General features: G+C 38.4%; 1 protein-coding gene across 3 annotated transcripts in view; it reads right to left on the reverse strand.

Moving 5' to 3' along the window:
• Positions 1–23149, reverse strand: part of PAN3 (PAN3 poly(A) specific ribonuclease subunit) — a 141105-nt gene that overhangs the window by 109505 nt on the left and 8451 nt on the right. The window contains exon 4 of one of the 3 annotated variants that reach the window (XM_006773674.2): positions 13948–14109. The exons of the other annotated variants lie outside the window; for them this stretch is intronic. The gene's annotated coding sequence lies outside the window, so the exon portion shown is untranslated. The remainder of the gene's footprint in view (positions 1–13947; positions 14110–23149) is intronic. 3 annotated transcript variants of the gene reach the window in all.

The following is a 23149-nucleotide window of genomic DNA, read 5'->3' on the forward strand; positions in this document are numbered from 1 at the left end:
GGGGCAGAGAGAAACATCTGTAATAATCTGAATAAAGATTTAATTAAAAAATTTTTTTAAAAAGAATTCAAATAGCCCTAGCTAATCTGTTCAGTGGTTAGAGCATCAGCTCATAGACTGAACTGTCTCAGGTCCAATTCTGATCAAGGGCCGGTCCCTGGTTCTAGGCTCAATCCCTGGTGGGATGCATGCAGGAGGCAACCAATTGATGTGTCTCTCTCACTGCTGTTTCTCTTTGTCTCTCTCCCTCCCTTCCATTCTCTCTAAAAATCAATGGGAAAAAAGTATCCTCAGGTGAGGATTAACAACATTAATAATAATAATAATAAAGTGCAAGTGATGTTTAAAAACAATTCACATAAAATATTCAATATTTAAATTGAGACCAGTAGAACCAATGTATATCAAAAAGCAAAGTCTGTATCTGGAGGATAGATGATAAATTAACTTTTTCTATTTTTATTGATTTCAGAGAGGAAGGGAAAGGAAGAGGGAGAAACATCAATGATGAGAATCACTGATAGGCCACCTCTTGCATGTCCCCTACTGAGGATTGGGGATCGAGCCCACAAAATGGGCATGTGCCCTGACTGGGAATCAAACTGTGACTTCCTGATTCATAAGTTGACTGACACTCAACCACTGAGCCACACCAGCAGGCACTATATGACATTTAAAAATAAAAAAACAGATGAACTCCTCTTTTACTTAAAAGTTAATTACATGTCAAAGTCCTCCAATAACAGTAATCGTTAATGGACATGGAGGCATATCACCTAGTTATTTCTCAATATTACTCTCCCTATTTATATGTCAATTATCCCAGTAAAGCTGGGGGGGAAATATTAAGCCTCCCTAAAAGGAGAAAAAATAAATTCATTTAGGTCAGATAATAAGTAAAGTAGCCCAGGAAAGTGAAACCATCACAGCATTCCAGAGAGGTAAGAATTTCTTTATATAACTCTAACTATCTTCTATTCTTATGTACATCTTCTTTCTATAGCTATACAATAGTAAAACCTATCTATCATGTTGCATAGTAACAGAGATTACCTAGAAGCATTCTATCTAAGCAATAATCCTGCCATATTTAATCACAAAACATAACATATATTAAGATTTTTCAAGCATTTTTCCATAATGATATTTTGTCACAAAACTGTAACAAACAAAAATTTAAGAAAATGGCCCTGGCTGGGTAGCTCAGTTGGTTGGAACATCATCCCATATACCAAAAGGTTGCAGGTTTGATTTCCAGTCAGGGCACATATGTAGGTTATGGGTTCCATCCCCATTCAGGGTGCGTACAGAAGGCAACCGATCAATGTTTCTATATCACACCAATGTTTCTCTCTCTTTCTCTCTCTCTCTCTCTCTCTCTCTCTCCCCACACACACCCCCCACCCCTCTCCCTTCTTCTCTCCCACCCTTCTTCTTCCTCTAAATTCAGTAAAAAACATATCCTCAGGTGAGGATTAAAAATAATAATAAATTTAATAAAATATATAAAACATTCAATTATAGGACTAATATTAGGCCAGAGACTCATCTCACCAGCTAATCTTTAATCCAGGTTCATTCATTCAATTATTTGAGTAGCAACACACAAGACACTGTGCTAGGCACCGTGGAGAAAAACGATATAATAAATATAGCCACTGTGTTCTTGAAATTCACAAACTGGCATTTCACAGGCATAAAATATGCAGTGAACCTAATTCCACAACCCCAAGTGCTCAGAACATCCACATATCAAAAAAATATTAATTATCTATAGTGTGCCTTAAACTGCTAGCTGATAAGAGAAGTTACATATATATTAATTAGAGTAATGTAAAATCTAGGGGAAAGTTATATTCTTATTGATTAAAGCTGTCTAATTTGATTATAAGGCCATATGTTTGAACTGAATTGTAAACGACAAGTTTGCTGAGAGGGAAGAGCACACCAAGCAAAGTGAATATTCAAAGGCAGAGGCAGAAAAGAGCATGGCACTCTTCTTCACAGTGCAAATAGTTCAGTAGGTCTGCAGCAGTAATCAGGAGAGGGATACCTTACAGACCTTTCTAAAAGATATGAATTTTGTTCTAATGACAAAGAACAGATGACAAAAACTAAAAACAAATTCAGATCATCACTGAGGTAATGGTGATTGAAAGATAAGGCCAGTAGCAGGAAACCAGATAAGAGACTACAATAATAACAGTCCAGGTAAAAAAAATAAAGGTAGGCCTAAATTATAACTCAGTGATATTAAAAGTGAAGACAATTTCAAAGTAGCACAACCAAGAGTTTCAGTGGCTGAAGGCTGTGGCCGATAAGGAAGATGGAAGAGTCAAGCGCTTACAATTAAGTAACTGTGTGGTATCAATAACCAAGACAAATAGTGGGCATAAACTTGTGAATGAGTGTGTACAGTTGTGTGTAAATGACAGAAAAGATGTGGTGTTGATTGTACACATGTTCAATTTAAAGCAGCAGTTGCCAACCAGTGGTCCGCAGACCAGTGGTGGTCCGTGAGGTCCGAAAGGTTGGCGACTGCTGATATAAATGAACATGTTCAGAAGAAGTTACTATTTAGAGTGAGTACAGAGGAGTGGAAGAATAATAAAATATATCTTGGAGTTCAATGTGAATGGGAGCAGCTGAAGTAATGAAGATATGTGAAATCACCGATGGGCACAGGGTGGAATAAAAGAGAAAATAGTCAAGGACAGAGCTTGGGAGAGTTCCTAAAGGCAAGGCAAAATGGACAAGAGATTCCCAAAAGAGACCAAGAACAATCTAAGAACTAAGAAAATAAAAATTTTAAAGAGACAGGAATGGTCAACAATGTCAAATGTAGCAGCAGTCAAGGGTAGTTAGGTAACCTTATTAAAAAGAATTTTAATAGGGTGGTCATAGTTAAAGGCAAAATGCTAGGAATTAAGGGATAAATGACAGGTGAAAGAGTAGTGACAATAAGTAGGAAGCCTTTCTCAGTCTATATCAGTTTCCCAAATGTACTGAGCACAGAACATTTCCTCATGAGCATTCTTTTGTTCTGATGCTTCCAGAACGGGAGAGACTTCAACATGACATGTTTATAAGCTAGGAGGAAGAAATCAATGTCAAGGGAACGACTGTCTAAAACTGAAAAGGGCTAAATAATAGAATAAATTAAAGAAAGAAATAAAGACATGTTCTGAAGCATATAGTAAAAAAAAAAAAAAAAAACACCCACTTGTCTGATCAGGAAGAAAAATAGTGAGCAAAGGTATGATTGAAAATGTTGTACAGAAGTAGAACGCTGACACATGAAGTAATTCTCACTGACCTTTCCAACCCTTCTGAAAAAACAAAAGTCATTTACTCAAAAGGGATGAGGGGAGAGGAGAGCAGGTTTTAGGAGAACATTAAAGGTTTAGAATAGCAGCTACAGAGAACAGAAGAAGAGGGTATAGGTGTAATGGGGGAAAGTAATAGATATATGGTAATGCCATTTTTTTATTATTATTATTCATTTCAGAATGGGAGAGAAAGATATAGAAACATCAATGATGAGAATCACTGACTGGCTGCCTCCTGCATGCCCCCTACTGGGGACTGAGCCTGCAACCTGGGCATGTGCCCTTGACCGAAATTGAACCCAGGACCTTTCAATCCACAGGCCAACGCTCTATCCACTTAGCCAAACCAGCTAAGGCGGTAATGCCATTTTAGCTGCATCATGGTTCTATACCTCTTCAAGCCCTGAGAGACTCTGAGCAGGTGGGTTGCAGTTTTGTCCATATATATCCAAATCCATTCTATCTAAAGTCCAAATGATCCTATTTCTTGGGGCCTAGGGACTAGAAACCACCTGAAAAAATACCAAAACTCATGACTAAAGATTCAAGTATACCCAGTACATTTACAAAACAAGCAACCAGAATTCACAGGAGAATTTTTGGGTCAAGAGATTTTAATGTGAGAATTCTTGTAATTAAACACTTCTTACAAGAAAGGCCATTTAATAAGACCACAGAGGGGGGAAAACAGTAATACTAATAATTTGAACTTTAGAAAAATGAAAAACCTTGAATTCACATACAGATTGATCAGGCAGAGGGAAGAGTAAACATTCTAGGTAAAGGCTGAGAAAAGATAAAAGTGAATTCACAATTAGGTGGAATAAAGTATTGCTGACATGGAGTCTCAGGTAACCTTCCACCAACCATCTGATTGGTGTTTGGGCTCAGATCACGGAAAAATACAAAATGAAGTGGCTTTATTACTTAACAACATTGTCAAGAAGTAATTAAAGTTACTACCAGGCTCAGAAAATTGAAAAATATCAAGAATAGTTGGATAATGTTAAGCTTAGAATTCTAAAAATTGAAGATCCTCTAACATTTCAAAATAAATCACCATCCTATGTTCTAAATCAGTTGTGATAATAAAACTAAGCAGTTTATAAGTCCCAGAAAACCTATAATCATTTTTTAAAAATATATGAAAATCTTAGAAGATAATGCCACAACTTGCATATATTACCTAATAAAAAAAATTAAACAGCAACATTTAGAGATAAGCAAAATACCTGAAGGGACCCTGGCTAGGTGGCTTGGTTGATTGGAGCATTGTCCCATTCACCAAAAGGTTGTGGGCTCGATTACTGGTCAGGGCACATACCTAGGTAGCAGGTTCAATCCGCCAGTCAGGGCATGTTTAGGAGGCAACCAATCAATGTTTCTCTCTCACATCTATGTTTCCTTTCTCAATAAAAATATGCCCTCCAGTGAGGATTTAAAAAAATACCTTAAGAATACAAAAATAATAAAACAAACACATACCTAGTTTCAAATAGTTACAATCCAGTGGAAAAAGACAAATAGGTAAGCAAAGAGTATAAAAACACAATGCAATAAGTCTTAAACAATACCAAGTATTGTGGGAACAGTAAAAAAAAAAAAAATTTAGCAGGGGTCCAAGATGGCAGCAGGCAGGATGGCAGTAAGAAAGAGAGTGTGAGTGAGTGAGTGAGTGAGTGAGTGAGCGAGCGAGCGAGCAAACAAAAGGAGAGTGTGCGGATGTGTGGGGCATGTATGTGTGAGTGAAGGCCAGTTATATTCCACAGGACTGCGGGGGTCTGGTGTACCAGACTCACCTAGCCAAGCAGCCTCTACTACCATTGAAATCTCTCTCGGGGCAGCTGGCCCAGCCGCAGAGACCGCGCCATCTTGAGGGGGGAGAGCGGCTGTGGTTGGGAGCCCACCCTCACCTCCACCCGGGGAGACCTTGGACACCACCTGGGACCCTACAGCCACACCAGCCAGGGACCAACTGCCATGGGTGCCAACCCACAAACAACGAGACTCCAGCCTCCCTGACCACAAGCTCCTAAAAAAGTCTGTCCTGGGGAAGACAAAATGGTGACCAAATAGGCGGACAGGTCTGGCACCTTCTCACTGAGCAGATAGAAGGAATAGCTGAATCAAATAACATCCACCCTGAATTGGCGAAGTAAACACAGCTGGAGAGGCAATCCATGGACGGAAAAGTCAGAGCTAGCCAGGAAACTGGGTAACCGGTGGGATCGGGGAATCTGGGCTGGAGGGAGAAACACGTGCAGCCTGGACTGAGCTGAACCAACACCATGTCCCTTAGGGGCAAGTGTAACACTCAACTGTGGAAGGGTGTCCACAGGGCTTCTGGCAGTGGGGACTCTAGACCTAAGCCCACAGCCATGGGAGGCTGCGCCCAGGAAGGCAGCCTGAAGTTCTGCACCGGCTGTGCAGTGCCAGGGGGAGAGAAACGCACAGCAGCTTGGGTGCGTTTATATTCTCCTTGCTTTTACTCGCTAAACGCAGGATCTTTCAATTATAAGCATTCTCCCTGGCTGCAATGCAGGAGAAGGTGGTTTTGTGGAAGCTGGGGAACAAATTAGGGAGAGGCAATCAGGAGGCCAGTTCTGGAAGAATCCAATCCCTCCAACCCTGAACTGACATTTTTCTCCTGGAGACCAGGCCGCTCCTAGAAGCTCAGCGACACCCAGCCTTGAGCTCAGCAAGGAAAGGAGGATTCAAAATATCCCCAGAGAGCCCTTGGGGGCTGGGTTGAGGGGCCATTTGGTCCGGGAAACTAATACAGAAACACCGCCACCTAAAGGCAGTGTCAGAAATAGATGCCTGTGTAAAGATGACTGAAAGCAGGCAGAGTGGTCCCTCCTGGCTGGCACAGAGGAGCTGTGGATCGCTGGGAGCTCCAGCACGGTGCTGTCTAGCAGGAAGCCGAGGTGTGGCAGGCAGAACAGTGGAGAGGGGTCTCAGACCAGCCCCTATGGGGCATTAAATACTCAGCTGAAGCAAATAACCTTCACTACATTTTTTTAAAACTTTTACTTAAGAAACTAAAATTATTTTTCTTTATTTTTATTAGTAGTACTATTATTATGTTTTTAGCCTTTTGTTGTTTTTGTTTTTGTTTTGGATTAGTGTTCTACATTCTATTTTTATTTATGTTTTTAATCATTACTTTATCTCATTTTTTCCTTTATGCCAACCATTTCTTCCTAACTTCATCCTTTTTCATCCTGTTTCTCTTCTCCTGTTCCTGCTTTAGTTTTTCTCTTTTCACTCCTTGCTAAAAATTGATCTTCTTTATCTGCTTTACTGACGCATTACTATTACATTAGTCTCTATTGCAGTGGTTCTCAACCTTCTGGCCGTGTTATGAATCGTAATGTAAATATTTGATATGCAGGATGATCTTAGGCCACCCCTGTGAAAGGGTCATTCGACCACCAAAGGGGTTGCGACCCACAGGTTGAAAACTGCTGCTCTATTGGCTTACTCATATATCTAATTTCCCCTCCCATGCTGATGTTTCCCAACTCTCTCACCCTTTCCCTTCCTCTCTGAAATCAATAAAAATATATTTTTAAAAAAGAATATAAAGAGGAGCCCTAGCCAGTGTTGCTCAGTGGTTACAGTGTTGGCCAGTGCAGCAGAAGGTCTTGGGTTTGATTCCCAGTTAGGGGCATGTGCCTGGGTTGCAGGTTTAATCCCCGGCCCCAGTTGGGATGTGTCCAGAAGGTAAACAATTGTTCTTTCTTTCTCTCTCTCTCTCTCTCTCTCTCCCTCTCTCTTCCTCTCTCGCAGAAAAAAAAAAAAAAAGGAAACAACATCCTCAGGTGAGGATTAACAAAAACTTTTTTTTAAAAAAAGGATGCATGGTGGGAAAGGTCAACGGGAGGAGGGGGACATATGCAATACTTTCAACAATAAAAATTGTTTCAAAAAAATGTTTAAAAAGGATGCAAAGAGCAAAGTTTCAAAAATAAAAAGGGAGTCAGACATATTAAGTATTGAATAAAACTGCTGGATTTGCTAATTAAGGAGATCTCTGAGAAACTTTGAAAGCTGATTCAGCAAAATTTTGCTGGCACAAAACTGTAGTCACTGAAGGAATAAATGGGTGGTAAAGAAATCAGAGACTTCTGGTCAAGATGGCAGTGTACATAAGCGCAGCACTCACATCCTCCCACATCAACATCAAAAATTACAATTTAACCACAGAACAACCATCATTCAAAACAGCCTGAAATCTGGTTGAATGGAAGTCCTACAACTAGAGAATTAAAGAAGAAAGCACAATGAGACTGGTAGGGAGAACAGATGTACAAAATGGTCAGGTGCTATACCCACGTGTGGCATTTTTTTTAACTGGGAGGAATATCTTGGCTGTGGAGGCCACCCATGAGGAGTAAGGGGTCCCAGTCCTACACTAGACCTCTCAGCCCAGTGTTCCAGTACTAAAAAGAGAAGTCCCTGTAACTTTGGGCTGTGAAAATCAGCACGGATTATGGCTGAGTGACACAGAGCTTGCTGGAGTCCCAGGCAGTTCCTCTTAAAGGCCAATGCATGGACTTACTCACACTCATTCCCTCTGAGCTCCAACACTGGGGCAGCAGCTTGAAATGATCCAGGGATACACAGGAAGGAACTAAATTGACTGTTATGAGGGCAAGAACTAGGGGGCAGCTTTCTCCCAGACAAAAATGTTAGCAGAGGTCATTGTTCTGAGGCTGAGACCTTCCCCATCACAGAGCCAACCGGCGGGCACCATATTTGAGTTTCCATCAACCTGGCTCAGACTATTCCCTTGGCCCTCATGATACCCTGAAACCCGGCCGGATCCAATTTGGTGCCAGACCCAAACTGTTTGCAGAGTTCCTTCTATATGAATAGTATGTCCTGGCTCAGGCTTCAAACTTTTCTAAAATCTCTCAAAGAAGCAGTAGCTGGCCTCAGTGTGTCCCATGCCTCTCAAAATAAGATGCCCCAGGCCCGAAACTAGCAAAAGCCTACCTTGCTTCACAGCCTGGCCTCTCCTGGACACCTCCAAACCCAACACAAGTAGCAGCCATCTTCAGATAGCTATGTAGCTCATGTCAGACACAGGCAGTAGCTGACTTTGCAACTCCAAGGAGGCCCCAGAGCCAGTGCACCCAGTGGTCAGCTTCAGACCATGCCACATTCACAAGTGACACACTCAAGGGGCTGATTCAGAGAGCACCAAAGCCACACCGAAGCAAGTCCTGCTCCACAGGGGTGTCTCCTGCATAGCAGCTCTTCCCCTGTAGTTGCAGCTGGTCCTCACAGCCAACTGGCCTGGGATCAACCCCTTCTAGTGATGTGAACAGTAAGCAAGGCTCAACTACATCAGGAGAGTACACACAGCCCACACAGGAACGCACCTAGAGTGCCCAGCTCAGATGTCTGGGGTGGCTGAGCCACTGGACCCTACAGGACACCTACTACATAAGGTCACTATACCAATTCCAGGAAACACACTGGCTCTACCTCATACAGAGAAACAAACACAGGGAAGCAGCCAAAATCTGAAGACAAAGAAACATGTTACAAATGAAAGAAGAAATCTTCAGAAAAAGAACTAAATGAAATGGAAACAAGCAAACTACCAGACACAGAGTTCAAAACAATGGTTATAAGGATGCTCAAGGAACTTAAGATCTTTAAGTAACTTAGTAAGAACTTCAAGGAACTTATAAAGAACACCAACGACATAAAAAAGGACCAGTCAGAAATGAAATATACATAACTGAAATGAAGAATAATTTATAGGGAATCAACAGGAGAGCAGAGGATGCCGACAATCAAATCAGCAATTTGGAACACGAGGAAGCAAAAAACATCCAATCAAAAGAGCAAAAAAAAAAAAAAAAATCCAAAAATATGAAGATAGAATAAGGAGCCTCTGGGACAACTTCAAGCATACCTATATTCACATCATAGAAGTGCCAATAGGAGAAGAGAGGGGGCAAGAAATTGAAACCCTATTTGAAAAAATGACAGAAAATTTCCCTTATATGGGGAAAGAAATACATACATGTCCAGGAAGTGCAGAGTCCCAAATAAGAGGAACCCAAAGAGGCTCACACCAAGACACATAATTAAAATGCCAAGGATTAAAGACAAAAAGAAAATCTTAAAGGAACAAGAAGAAAGCAGTTAGTTACCTACAAGGGAGGGCCCATATGACTATCAGCTGATTTCTCAACAGAAACTTTGCAGGTGAGAAAGGAGTGTCAAGAAATATTCAAAGTGAGCTCGGCCAGTGTGACTCAGTGATTGAGCATCACCCCATGCAGCAAGAGGTCACTGTTCAATTCCCAGTTAGGGCACATGCCTGGGTTTCGGGCTCGATCCCTGGTGAGGGCCATGCAGGAGGTAGCCTATCAATGTTTCTCTCATCAATGTTTCTATCTCTCTCACTCTCTCCTCTCCTATCTCTATAAAAATCAATAAAACATACTTTATAAAAAAACAAACCAAAAAAATATTCAAAGTGATGAAAAGCAAGGACCTACAACCCAGATTACTCTACCTAGCAAAGCTTTCATTTAGAACTGAAGATCAGATAGAGACAAAAAAAAGCTAAAGGAGTTCATCACCACCAAACCAGTATTACATGAAATGCTAAAGGTCTTCCTTAAAGAAGAGAAAGAAAAAAAGATAAAAAACATGAATAATAAAATGGCAGTAAGTACAAATCTATCAACAATTGAATTTAAAAATCAAAATAAGCAAGGAATCTAATGAACAAAATAAACTGATGAATAAAATAGAACCAGAGGCATGGAAACATGGAACAGACTGAAGAATCTCTGAGAGAAGAGATTAACCAAAGAACTTATATGCATACATGCATAACCCATGGATATAGACAATAGGGTGATAAAGGCCTGGGGTGGGACGGGATCCGGGTGGAGATGGGCAATAGTAGGGGAAACAGGAGGACATCTATATACTCTCAACAATACAGATTTAAAAAATAATAAAATGATAAAAATAATTTTGGGAGAAAAAAATCAGAGAAAAGATTGAATCTATTCAAAGGGTCCCCACATAGAAAATTCACATAGTAATAGAGACCAGATTGGCATTATCAATATTTCAAACAGCTATATGAAAACTAAATTTCATTTCCACCAAGCTACAAAAGACTAAGAGAAAAATATTAAGTTCCTTTTATTCTCTAATTAGCCTATTACAGGTTGCAAATGTATGCTCGGTGGACAGGTTCTTTCATATTATGAGATTCTTGGTAGAAAATAAAAATATTATTAAGCACTAAAAGATTGGGAATCATGGCTCTTGAAAGATACCCAGCACTAAAGAGAGTATATGCAATTATTAATAATACAGGTAGGAACCTTCAGCAAAAGGCTTTTTTGTTATTGTTGCCGTTTTAAGATTTTTGTTGGTTTGCTGGTTTTCTTTTGTTTTCAGGAGCAACAGCAGCAACAACAAAAACTACTAAAGATGTTAGTAAGATTAAGATATCAATGTAAAGAAATGTTTAAAGTTCCAGTTAAAGATCACTGAAAAAAAGATGCCTCAGAAGAAAAAAAAAGCTGACCTTACAAACGTTGCAGTCACGCATGAGTCAAGTCCATGTCTGGAAAACTATGTATGCATTCTCATCCTCAAAAAGTTCAGTCAATGAGTTAGATAAATAAACCAATTAAAGTTCTAATACAACTAGAGCTATATCACACAGAAACATAGAATTTTAAGTATGACAAACATGGGTTCAAATTTCTACTCTTATACTAACTACTGCTTAGCCTTAATGTTGCTTAGCTTCTCTGACAATACTTCATTTAACAATAACTTTTGTCCCATAAACTACTCAGAAGACCAAGAGAGATAATATATGTAAAAAAATTAGTACAGTGCCTGGCACTAAGTAACCATTTAATAAACATAGCTATAATTACTAAAATAAAATATAGACAAATATCTCTCTGATTTTAGGATTGAGAAGACCTAAGTATTAAATGAAAAGGAAATAAATAAACAGGAAAGGTTAATATATCTGGCTATACAATCCCTTTAAAATTTATGTGAAAAATATACAATATTGAAAAGTAAACATCACAGAAAACTAAAGAAATATTGGTATAGAATATATTTATATAAATTATTTTTCTTATACAACAAGAAGATAAAAATCCCAAGAGTAAAAAATTATGTATTGACATACTCTTTGTTCTGCATAAACACCACCAAGTACCCAATTTAGGGAATCCACAAAAATAGTAATGGAGACCAAACCAGATGGGTATTTTTAGTATTTCAACGTAAGACTCACAGTGTGAGGTACTACTGCCCCTCCAATATTTATACCCTTAAAAGAAAAGGACTATTTGCAGCATAATAGTAGTATATGAAATATAAATCAGATAACACCAATTCAATCTTCCTCACACTGAAAGCAAATCGATTACTAGATGTTTTAATTAAAAGTAAAGCATAATTCTATCATATATTCTTATCCTAACTTAATAATTTTTCAAGTTGTGCTAAAAAGATGTATCTGAAAACTGCCACTGGGATAAGGGGAACAGGGGCAGTTGTGTGAAGTTGAATGGCTATGCCTCTGTATTTATCAGTGTTTCACTCCACAACCTATAAGCAGTTTCAGTTCCACTTATATCTATTCTTATACAGTTCATGTTCAATTTATTTTCAGACTTTCTTTTTAAACCTGAAAAATAAGCCTGGCCAGTGTGGCTCTGGGGTTGAGCATCAACCTATGAACCGGGAGGTCACAGTTCATTTCCCAGTTCAGGGCACATGGCTGGGTTGCAGGCTTGATCCCCAGTGGATAAATGCTGAATAATAAAGGTAGAAACCTTCAGCAAAAGGCTTGTTTTCAGCAGCAACAAAAAAATTACTAAAGATGTTAGTAAGATTAAGATATCACCATCACTGATGTTTCTCATCACGGATGTTTCTCTCTCTCTCTCTGCCTCTCAGAAATCAATGAAGTATTTTTTAACTGAAAAATAATTGTAACAATCCACATCAAATCTCTCTCCTCTGATCTCAGACAAAAATTCAGTAAACTCTACTGCTACCCAGAATTGACATATCCAAAACTTTACACTTAAATTTAAGTATATGGACCTAGCCGGTTTGGCTCAGTGGATAGAGCATTGGCCTGGGGACTGAAGGGTCCCTGGTTCAATTCTGGTCAAGGGCATATGCCAGGATTGCATATTGGCTCCCCAGTAGAGGGCGTGTAGGAGGCAGCCGATCAATGATTCTCTCTCATCACTGATGTTTTTATCTCTCTCTCCCTCTCTCTTCCTCTCTGAAAGCAATAAAAATATATTTAATAAATAAATAAATTTAACTATATCATTATGTGGACCCCCCCACACACACACACACCACTATATCTTTATATTTATTACCAAAACTTCAGTTGGGCAAATACCACCACATTTTGCAATATTTAAAATAATTTCTTTATTCTGTGTCCAAGGCAACATGGGTATTGCTAAGATAGTAATATTAAACAGACCAAAATATTGTGAAATCCCTTCATAAAACAAGTTTACTGACAGAAATAAAACCAAGTTGTTAGCTTTGTTTTATCTTTTCGGTATATGGTACATGTATGTGAATTACATACAGGCTTTTGGTTAGCAATATATTAAAAATACAAATTTATTCAGAGAGGAAAGATACTCTACTTGCAGTTAAACTAAAATTCTGATTAATAGAACTATATTATATAATTACCAATTTTTAAAAATAAGACTATAATAATTATAATCCAAATTGAAATTGAATATAATTCAATTATTCTGTATGTACTTCAGAATTTCATACCAAAGCTAGCCTTTGAGTTATAAAAATTCATTTTCATTATTTAGCACTCATAAGGCAGAGTCAAAGACTGAAATGTATCTATCATAACTCTAGGTCAACATACTACTGAAGGTGGTTTTAGAGCAAACACTTGACAAGTTTGTTCACATACAATTTTTATTTCCTAATAAAAAACGTACAAAAAAAAAAACCCATGAAGCTTCCTGTTGTTCAAATTCCAAATAAATTTTCTATAATGAATTTTATAATATGATTTTTCAATGTAGTACCTTGAATAACTTCATGTATTAAAAATAATTAAACTTGCCCTGCCTGGTATGGCTCAGTTGGTTGGAATGTCATCCCATACACCAAAAAGTGGTGGATTCAATTCCCAGTCAGGGCATATATCCAGGTTATGGGTTCGATCCCCAGGCAGGGCTCATGTGAGAGGCAAACCATCGGTCGGTCTCTCTCTCTCTATCTCTCTCTCTCTTCTCTCTCAAATCAATAAATAGTAAGATTTTAGATCTTATTAACTGTTAACAAGATCCAAAAGGAAAAAATTAAATTTAATAAAAGAATAGGAAAATATACAAGCAGAGAAAGCTAAAAAAAAAAAAACAACCACCAACCAAAATCATTTTGTTGGTTAATGGGCCACTAGCCTCACTTTCGTTAAAAAAAAATCACCTATGTATATCATCTAAGCCACCCAATCTCAAACCCACCACCCCACAGACACAGAAAGCAGCCAAAATATTCACTTTCAAAAAATGTCTAGTAAAATTATTTTTACCTGTAAATTGTTTTCTGTGAGTCTGTTCCACCAAACCATATTGATGGGTACTCCTGATTTACACCTGTCAGCAAGGCAGCCAATAGGGTTCTTTGCTTTTCGTGCCTTTGATCCCATCGGAACTAGCCTCTCCTCCAGCATCCCCAGGCGATACTTCCTTGGCTAGGAAAAAGAAGGAAAGAAACCAGGCCACTCCTAACATCCCCCACACTAATCTAAACTAGCATAACTAACAGAGAAGATACCAGGAATGGTGGAATGGAAAACAAAATTTCTAAGATACTCCCTCTAATTTCTTTATCACCACCCAGCATTTCCCACCCCCCCCCACCCCCAATACACAACTTCAAAATAACCCACAGTCCTAACAGGCTGAACAGCAATATTATATAAAGCAACAGATGTTTTAGAGACATACATTATAATCTAAGTCGGTAAGACTTTAATGAATAGCAATTAACGTATCAGCAAAACGCTTCGCAAAATTTTTTCCACTGGCACTTACCTATTCTCATTGCAATATGAAGAAATGGCTTCAAGGGTACAAAATAAAAGTAAAAAATTGTCTCCAAATTATACCCTTTTCTGCTCCCCATATTACTGCCTCAATACCTACTGAGAATTACCCCCACTTAAAAGAAGAAGCTAAAGCCCAAAGAATAGAGTTTTTTTTAAAAAAATTTTAATCTCTATGCACATTAGACCAGAGTACAAGTCATTCTATCTGAAGTGGGCATTCAATTTAAAATATTCAATGAAAAGAAGTAATCTCAGACTTTAAATAAAAACACACAAATATCAACAGTCTTATAAATCTCAGTAATTTGAATAGACTGATGCTAAATAAATTGTCCAATAAAAGGATGAATTCACTGGCTAACAATATATATAATAAAGTGAGTAAACAATCTTAGTGACTGGCAGGGTTTTTTATTATGTGAAAGTTAATTACAGTTTCCACCATCTTACTTCTCTTACTTATATCAAATTTGTACTAAATTGAATCTTAAAGAAAATTTGTATATATATTTTTCCTTTAAGGAATAATGACACATTCTTGAGAAGGTATCTAATTTAAGACCTGAAATTTTTAAATCTATGTTTACTCATTGTTCTGTCATAAGACTGCTAAAGCAAATAATTAAATTAACTTTCTTCATAAAAGTTGTCATAACCAGACAAATATATAAAAAATATTTATTCCAGAATAAAAACAATCTGAAGAAAACACTTGATTCCTAAATTTCAAAATGATCTTGTAAATTATAGCAACGGAAATAATTCTATGCAACTAGAGTCTCCGCTCCACGAAAGCCCCTCCACTATGCTTTCTTTGGTTTAAGGAGGAAAAAAAAATTTTTAACTTGCATGAGAAAGGCAACTATACTACCTACATACCCAATAATTATAGCAGTGGATAAAGTTTCATGAAGGTAAAATATTTCCACCTCTATACAATCATGAACCAATTCATTACCCTCTGTGTCTACATCAGAAGCAACTTTTGTAGATGAGAAAATGTAGCTTTCGGAACCATATTACAAATGAAAATTTTAAAGCGAGTTATTTCTAGTAACTAGAGTTCACAACTATAAAGATTTTATATACAGCAAAAATAATGTAACCTTAATTAAGCCTTCACTAATTTAAAATTTACATTTTAGAAAATGTCTGGGCTAAGGATTACCCTATTAGAAAAGTTCAACATATCAAAGAATATTTATTTAACACACAACCTATCAAATAGGACTTATACAAGGACACCTAAATTCCAGTCATATATTTGAAAGCAAGAAAATTATTGCTTTAAATGTTCTTCTGTTAAGATCCTTTACAAATTCAGACTTGCTTTTGACCCGAAAATAATTATAATTAGTGCAATTTATTTTTTTACAGTAAGGCATAGCAACATAGAAAAAGGGTTAATCCAATGTGTCATTCTCCCTCCCTAACAGTTCTCATTATATGTTTTTTATTTTTCCAAAGAGGAATTCATCACTTCTCCACTTCTTTACCATTCCCCCCGGACCCACCCCCAAAACCTATAAAGAGCCTAAGGATTTTTCCTTTTAGGTAAAAAGAGATCTCCAAACATGTGCCATTACAGATTTAAGTTTCTTTAATAAATAGCCAGCAATTAAAGTTTCATCTAACGTGATACTGAGTGATATGACCTAGATGGTATTTTTTTAGAATAGCATCTAAAATACCATTATAACCAACAGAAGACAAAATGACATCTGAAAAGAGAGGACAGCAGCAGAAAGTATGATGGAGGCAAAAAGACTAAATATAAAAGTCTCATTGCCTAGGAAGTAAATTATAGTAAAATCTCATTTGTAAACTAATTTCCAAATTATTTGAACTATTATTAATGCCTTGGAGGGGGAAAAAAATGTGTTTTCAACTAATCATTTAAGAGCCTAATTTGTATTACGAACAGTTCTCAGTACTTGGAATACAATAATGAATAAAGCACTCACATTTCCCTCAAAAAGAGGACATAATCTATTAGGTAACAAAATCATGCAAACAGAACATATTCACTGTAATAAAATAAGTGCATATATATTCAAGGTACCAACAGTTCAGAAACAAAGGCTTCAACGAGAAAGTGAAGGCCTGAGCAATTTTGAAGGAATACTAAATGTGCCTAGATAGATAGATAGATAGATAGATAGATAGATAGAGCTGTATTATAAGCTTCGAAAAATGTGTAGGTAGAAGCATAAAGGCACCATGGTGTTAAGGGAAAACTGTTACAGTAAGTACTGAGTCTACCATTAGTAGAGGGACAACCTTACGAGCAAAGGGTGAGGTCTGAAAGCAATAAAAACAAACAAACACGAACTGTTTTATATCCTATGGCAAGGAGTTTGGACTTCATTCCATGGACAACGAAGAACTCTTGAAAACTTAAGAATGAGAAGTAAACTGGAAGCAGGTAGACAAACTGCTGCACTCTGGCAGCAATCCAAGTGAGAGTTTCCCAACCTCAGCAGTAGACTTTGGGTAATTCTTTGTTGTAGAGGTCCTGTATTGTAAGATGTCTAGCAACATCCCTGGCCTCTACCCACTACGCCAGTAGTACAACAGCACCAGTTTGACAACCAAAAGTATCTTCAATGTCTCCTTAAAGAACAGGGTCAAACTGCCCCCATTTGAGCCCTGGCCAATGTGGCTAGATTCATTGAGGGTCTTCTCGTGCACCAAAAGGTCACAGGTTGGATTCCCGGTCAGAGCACATGTCCAGGATGTGGGTTTGATTCCCTGGTCCAGGTGTGTGTGGGAGGCAACTAATCGATGTTTCTCTTTCACATCGATGTTTTTCTCTTCCTCTCCCTTCCTCTCTCTCTTTAAAATTAATAAAAACATATTTAATAAAAAAAAACTGTCCCCATTTGAGAACCCTAGTCTTGATAAAGGATGTGAACTAAGGATATCGAAATGGCGTGGCTGAAGATGGATCTGCTAGGTTAAAAACAGCTATTGGGGATGAGGGAAATGGAGAAGCCAAATGGAAGATGAGAAAATAAAAAGGGCAAACAAAATTTGATGGGAAATGTTTGTTTACCCCTAAAGTTAATCCTCTCAAGTTTTCTGAGTTCTATAAGATCCAAACACTTCCTCCGGAACCAATAAAAGTAACCACTCCTGTTCCCTTTCTATTAACTTGCAGCAATCCTTTCCTTGACCAATCTTGAGAATTTGATGGTCAAATAAATTAATAAGTTCCCATGTTGATCCTCCCTTCATAGCCTTGCCAAAATAGCCTACTGGTTATTATGGAGGAGAAGCATTCTAAAATGCTATGTCCTATTTTAAAATTAATAAAAACATATTTAATAAAAAAAATGCTTTTCTTTTCCACCTTCTAGTAAGTCAATACTGTACATCAAAATTCGCAATCTCTTTTTGTTCATCTGGCAAAATATCCAGCAGAGCCTGTAACTGGCCTTCTCTTCTCCTCCTCCTACTCCTACTCCTCCTCCTCCTTTCCCTCTCTTTCTCTCTCTCTCTCTCTCTCATATATATACAAATCTCAAGATTCACTATAAAAGTGACTTTTATCATTCTTTACAAACTCTAAATAAACAGCATAAATAAGATAGCTCAAAATAGCGTTGCCCTTCTTATTGGATGTTTAAAAAATAACTTAGGGCTTGAACAAAAGTTTTCAAGGATAAGAAAGTTTGATTATGTATTCTAGATTAGCACTCCTCAAACTGTAATGAACATATGAATTGTCTAGGGATCTTGTTAAAATAAAGGTTCTAATTCAGTCGGCCAATTGTGAAGCCCGAGATGCTACATTTACAAAAAAGCTTCCGAGACTGCTAGTGCTACTGGTCTGGTGACCACACGCTGAGAAGTAAAGTTCTAGAGAATGTCAAAGAAAAGACCTGGATAAGGAACAACTAGTGGTGCAAACAGAAACTGGAGTCACCCCCTACTCCCAGATAAAAAGGAATAGCTGTTCAATAGTTTAACAGCCCAACTCCTTAAAGCCTGACCAAGATACTTAGAACCTTCTCTACTCATAGTCCCTAAAGCCCTGGCTCTTCAAAAATCTTTGCACTAATCCATAAAAGCCCATTCCAATGGTTTAAGACTAAGGGAAGTCAACTCTCATTCCTAACTAGACTATGTCAAAGAACAGTAAAAGCTAATTTTAAAAACTTTTAATTCCACACACATATTTTTTTCATTCATCCATCCATTCATTCACTCAACATTTCAGCATAAGGTTCTTTGCCCTTCCTAGAAAAACAATGATAAGCTCTATTCTCTTCCCCTAAAAATTCACGGTCTAGCAAAAGTAAAGTCTATAAATACCACTGCTAACATAGAAAATGTAGTTAAAGCTACCAAATAACAGACCAATTTCCAATGCACAACTTTTTTGGTAAAATTTCAAAACAGCCTCATCTCCAGAAGGCTTCAGATCATCAACCATATGTTACTAAGTATGATACAATCACCCTGTATAATAAAAGCCTAATATGCTAAGTGTCCAGTTGTCCGGTCAACCAATCGAAGTGTGATATGCTAAAACCACTCAACCACTCATTATGACATGCACTGACCACAAGGGGGTAGACGGTAGACCGGTAGGTTAGCTTGCTGCTGGGGTCTGGCCAATCGGGACTGAGCAAGACGGGCCAGACATGCCCTGGAGCCCTCCCACAGTCCCTCCCCGGATGGCGAACCTCCCACATCCCTCCCTGGCTCCCCTGTGCCCTCTCACAATCTGGGACTCCTTGGAGGATGCTGGACAGTCAGTTTCGGCCCAATCCCACAGGCCAGGCCAAGGGACCCCACTGGTGCACGAATTTGTGCACTCGGGGATGGGGGGGGGGGTCCAATCAGCCCAGCCCAGGAGCCCTGGGGATGTCCAACTGCCGCAGAGGCAGGAGAGGCTCCCGCCTCCACCACTGCGGCGCTCACCAGCCATGAGCCCGGCTCAGGGCTTCTTGCTGAGCAGTGGGAGCGCACTGACCACCAGGAGGCAGGCCCTGCATTGAGCGTCTGCCCCTTAGTGATCAGTGCGCATCATAGCGACCAGTTGTTCCTCCGGTCAGTTGCTTTGCATATTAGCCTTTTGTTATATAGGATGAGAAAAATCAAATTGTTATCCCCGATGACAAAAAGTTTCCAATGCCCTGAATTTTGAGAAATCCTTTTGAACAGCAAAAATACAGTTAACTGTGCTTTCACTATTTGTACTCTGAAACAATGAATGATGACTTAAAGTTTCTATGGATAACACTTTAAAATAATTTGCATTATATTAATCATAACATCTTCACATACTTAGAAAACAGTAGTACCCATGTATGAAATATTACCTCCCTTCAGATAATGCTCAGTAAACATTAATTCATTACCTTTTGCAGTAACAACTCGTCAACCTACTTCCTGCCATTCCTGAAGGTCCACTAGTATTAGGAACCTCTGACCTATAATTTACTATATGTTTATTTGAAAGTAAACTTGCATTTCTTTCACAATCTCTTCTGGCTCACAATAGTCTTCCCTCAATTAAATAAATACCTTGATATTTTATAGTACTTGTAATGATAAAAAGTAAATATAAGATTATAATTTCATTAGTCATCAGTGATCAATGTAAACTCACTGGGTAAAATAGACCCCAAACTGATTCAAATCATTTAAATTTTTTAAATCAAGTAAATTAATTTCTAGGGGTAAAAAACTTTAAAAATAAAAAAACAAAACAAGTCAACCTCAAAGATTATGTTGTATTTTGTCTTGTCGTTCATTATTATTTTTTTTAAATATATTTTATTGATTTGTTTTAACAGAGAGGAAGGGAGAGGGACAGAGAGTCAGAAACATCGATGGAGAGAAACATGGATTAGCTGCCTCCTGCACACCCCCTACTGGGGATGCGCCCACAACCAAGGTACATGCCCTTGATCGGAATCGAACCCGGGACCCTTCAGTCCCCAGGCCGACACTCTATCCACTGAGCTGAGCCAAACCGATCAAGGCCATTCATTATTATTAACTATGGGCCTTTCATGACATTATATTAAGTGTCTTACATTTTAATTATTTAAATAAAGACAATAATAGGATGGGATGGGTGGGTGAATAGATCTACAAAAAGTGGTTCTAAATAGAAAAACAGACTGTCACAGTTAAAGATAGATAGGTAAGTATCTGTAAATGAAAAGATCATTTAATTTGTGGAGTTAATACACCAATCACATATAGGATGAGAAAATGAAAAAAGAGGATGCTACTATGTAAAAACTGATATAACTTATATCAAATATAACAGAACAGGATATACATATTCACACAAACATATTTTTAAGCTCTACTATGAGCCAGATCCTGGGAAAAAGAGTCCTTCTCAAATAAGACACCATGAGATAAGTCAGCTCCTTTTGACTCCCCTTCCCTTATCCTAACAAAGAGCTTTAAAATCAAGTACAGAAAAAATGAACATGATACTTCAGAAATGTTTGTCCCCTAATCCCAAAGAATTTAGCTTGTTATGGAAACCTTAAAAATTTACAAAAGTGAAAATCTGTTATCCCACTATTAGAAATAAAATGCAAATGACTTGGTAAAGCTGCCTATTGGTAGAAATAGCATCCTAAAGCACAACTAAAACAAGAAAAGTAAATGGCAGGCACCAGAGCCTATTTTACTTAAAAGGGTAGAGAGGAGAAGAATAGAATAATGACTAGGTGACTGAAAAAGAGAGCAGAAAAGGGCCAAGAAAGATATAAAAGGAGAAACCAAGAATGCCAGACATTAATTTTGAAACTTTTCCTAGGATTTGTCTCAATTATCTGGGGTTGCCCTGCATAAAAACTCAGAGCTTAGCAAGAACAGTTAGCGAAATGTCATGCTGAATCACTTCAGTTAAGAATATGTGTAGGTCCAAAAATAGGAGAGGGAAAATGGCAGAGGTATAGACGGACGTGTCCCGTGCCTTGTCCCGGAGCTGTTAGGGTGAGCAACTGAAGCAGGTAACATACAGCCCGAATTAGCAGAGGATATTCAGCTGAAAGACAGTTTGCAGCCGGGAAAGGCGGAGGAATCCCGGAAAAAGCGGACAGCTGGAGACTGCGGCTGGAATCTCTCCTGGAGCGCCAGCTCAGCCACGGAGACCCCGCCATCTTGAGTGGCTGTTATTGGAAACGTTTATACATCCAAAGACCCGGCATCCAGAGATCAGCTGCTAACCAGGAAACACCGGATCTGGGACAGCACGACTATGTGGAGCCCTGCTTCTCATGGAAAGGTCAGATCTCACCTGAAGGTACGGTTTGCAATTCAGGTTGGGGAGAGGTGTGTGCACGGGGAAGTCTGCACCTCACAAAGACCGCGGCCTTTGGGGCCAGCAGGATCAGTGAGCGTAGAAGAGCTCCCACAGGGCTGCTGGCAGAAGGGAACGCTTAAAATTAGCCCACAGCTGGACTGGATGCAAAAAGGCAACCTCAGATTTTGCCAGTGTGCAGGCTACTTAATATAAGGAGAAAGAGGATGTGCGGAAGAGACTGCATGTGCTGGAAGGTGCAGGGTTGCGAATTTGCGCAACTCCACAAGCTCTTGTTTTTTTCTCTTCCCCTTAAATCTTTGCGTTTGATTATTAACCCAGTGCATGGGATTGCCCAGTTGGGGACACTCGCAGAAACTGCAGGGGAAAGTTGTTTTTGTGGAACCTGGGAAACAGAGTTGGGTAACAATTAAAGAACCAGCTCTGGGCAGTGGATTTCCCCAAACCAGTTTTAAGTGCAATAGAGAAAATAAACTGTAACTACTGGATAGAGAGGCCGTATAGCCTTGGAGGTCAATCCAGAAACACTGCCACCCAGAGGCTGAGCCACAAACTGACTCTTATGTAAATACAAACTAAGGCAGTCTGGGAAACAAATACGGCCTGCTTTAAAATCAGGACTGTGGTTTACAACACGGAGGAAGTGTATCACAGGGAAATTCAACACTCTCCTGAATACTTGGCAGGACTAAGGCGTGCCAGACTGAAGAGTAGAAGAACCAAAGGACCTTCGCTACTGCACATTTTTATTTTTTTTTTATTCTTTTTTCACCTTTTAATTAAGAAACCAATTTTTTTTCTTTTTTCATCAGCTGATTTTACCCTTTTAATTACATTTATATTTTTAAACAGTATTATTACTGCTACCATTTTACCATTTTTTAAAGTCTCATTTTATTTTCTCTTTATTTTATTTTGGGATTAGTGTTCTACATTCTATTTTCATCGTTCCTTTTGCATCATTTTTCTCTACCTCAAATTTACCTTTATGCTAAAACCCTCTTCCTCACTTTTCCCCTTTTGTTATCCTGTTTCTCTTACCCTATTCCTGCTTTAGATTTTCCCTTTTCCTTCTTTTAACTGCCTGTCAAAATTTCACCCTACTTATATATCCTATTTCCAATCCCCTGCGCTAATCCTTATACACCTCTCCTTTATCTTTCTTCACTATCCAAAATTTTTTTTTCCTTTTCTCTATTGTTTTGTTGTTGTTTGCTTGATTGTTGAGTATACTGGGTTTTTTTAGGATTGTTTGTGAGGTTGTTTTGCTTTTTATTTTTCTGTTCATCACGCCCCTCCTCGCCCGTTATTGTTGTGCTTCTGTTTTCCCTTGCCTTGCTTGATATTATTGGTTGTTTGTAGTTTGCATTCCTCTCCAGGGCT

The sequence above is a fragment of the Myotis davidii genome, unplaced genomic scaffold (genome assembly GCF_000327345.1).
Source record: "Myotis davidii unplaced genomic scaffold, ASM32734v1 scaffold65, whole genome shotgun sequence".
In the NCBI taxonomy this organism is placed as follows: Eukaryota; Metazoa; Chordata; class Mammalia; order Chiroptera; family Vespertilionidae; genus Myotis; species Myotis davidii.